The sequence below is a fragment of the Aplysia californica genome, unplaced genomic scaffold (assembly GCF_000002075.1).
Source record: "Aplysia californica isolate F4 #8 unplaced genomic scaffold, AplCal3.0 scaffold00588, whole genome shotgun sequence".
NCBI classification, from domain to species: domain Eukaryota; kingdom Metazoa; phylum Mollusca; class Gastropoda; order Aplysiida; family Aplysiidae; genus Aplysia; species Aplysia californica.
In genome coordinates, this window is record NW_004797858.1 from 257,584 (window position 1) to 259,629 (window position 2,046).

Here is a 2,046-nt window from a genome sequence, read left to right on the forward strand (position 1 = left end):
CTACCCCTACCCCTTCCCCTATCCCTAGATGTACCCCTACCCCTACCCCTGCCCCTACCCCTACCCTCTCCCTATCCCTAGATGTACCCCTATCCCTAGATCTACCCCTAACCCTAACACTCTATTCTACTCTGTCTCATAGTGGTTGCTCGTTACGGAAGTCCTCGCCTTTTTTATTTATTGCTTCATGTACAATTTCTTTGATTTTTTTTTCACCTATTTTTAAAGCTCCATTTTCTTATTTTACACTGAAGCAAGTCTTGCTCAGCTCTGTAGCGTCACCTTTGTTGCTTTGTTTCTAAAAGTGGTGTGCTCACTCTGACAGTAAGCGTGTTGTCTTTGTGAGTGTTTTGTACTGCGGTTCTCTTCTCAGGATCAAATGTGAGGCGAGCTATCAAAATGGATTACTTCTCGCAATCCATGAATGGAGATAGCCAAAAATCAACACAAGGGTCATGTTTGTAGACTCCAAACCAATGCCATTCTCTTCAAGTTTAACATGTCTTTTATCATTTCATACAGATAAATTGTCAAACTTCAACCTATAAATTTGATGTTTCTATTTCCATCGGTCTAAAATCTGAGAAGTAATTCATTTTGTCAGCGCACTTCACAAATGTTCTGGCTCTTTGCTTGTGTGTCTTTCATGCACCTTCATTGCACAAATTACTTTTTTAGATTATCGTTATTGTTGTTGATATTGATATTATTATTACTATTATTATTATTATTAATACTATTATTATTATTATTATTATTATTATGCCCAGATACATGATGTAAAACCCCAGGGGCGGTGCTACTGACGGAAGTTGTCTTTAGGCCATTCCCAAATGTCATGTTCATAACTGTGCCGGAACAACATAGAGGGGAACTGCTGCTTTTTCTTTCCTCATCCTTACTATCGTCATTTTTCCTCTATGTCTTTTGTATGTTTGTCACTCTCTTGTGACCTTTTATTTCCGGGGTGCCTTGATAGTCGAAAGAGATTTTGTGCTGTTGAGGCTAGAGAGGTGAGCAGAGTAAGCCTGATTCCCCGTTTGGACTTCTCTGCTGACATCCCCCCCTTGGCGCTCATATGACCTTATGCAGTTGCGAGCGCTGTAAAACCTTACATAAACTAAATCAAAGGAACGAACATTTTCATGGAGTGTCAGTTGTATCCCTCTTAGCTCAGATGAGCCCTGACGTGCTGGGTCAGAATCTCGCCTCCCAAATGATGGGAATTGTGTAGACGAGGGCGTAAAAACGCATTAATTTTAAAAAATGATATGGGTACTGGTGTGTAGGTGGCCTAGTGGTTAGGCTCTCAGACTCGCAACCGTAAGGTCATGGGTTCGAATCCCGTCGGGGGCCCGGCGTTGTGTCCTTGGGAAAGGCACTTTGCACAAATTTTCCTCACTTCACCCAGGTGGGAATGGGTACCCGGCTATAGACAGCGAAAGATCTTGTCAGTTTGATAGTGTTTGAGATAGTGAAATCCGCAGCTTGCACTGTATGCTTCCTCAGAAGCTGAGAATGTTTCTGAGTGTTCTCAGAGGGTCTGCTGGGGTAATAATAGTTGTAAAGCACATAGAGCATGCTCTTGAGCATGGATATGCGCTATATAAATGCAATTATTATTATTATTAGGTGAGGTTCGAAAAATATTTTCTTTTTTAAACTCTGGCTTTAGAAGTAAAATGTATGAGCTGTTTTCAGTGGAAAAGAATTCTAGGTGGACACTCATTTTGTGCTGCTGATATTGTGCTATTATTATAATTATTAATATTATTATTACCTAGCTCTCACTGGCAAAATTGAAGGCAAACGAGGCAGGGGTAGGCCCAGAGTAACCTACTTAGGGAACTTAAACTAATGCGTAACGGGGAAAAATCAGGGAAGCATATAGCTTTTTTATGAGCATCTGAGCAAAGGAATGAATGGAGAACCGTGATCGCCGATGTCTGTCGCAGATCTGGCACTGGATGAATGAATTATTGTGCTACAGTATGGTGATAACGATTCCCACCCCCCCATTTTCCTCCCCCCCCTTCCCCCCTATCC

General features: G+C 41.6%; 1 protein-coding gene across 1 annotated transcript in view; it reads left to right on the forward strand.

Annotated features, from left to right (window-relative positions):
* LOC101859812 (serine/threonine-protein kinase 36) overlaps positions 1–2,046 on the forward strand; it is a gene marked incomplete in the record, with an annotated part of 53,674 nt that overhangs the window by 17,174 nt on the left and 34,454 nt on the right.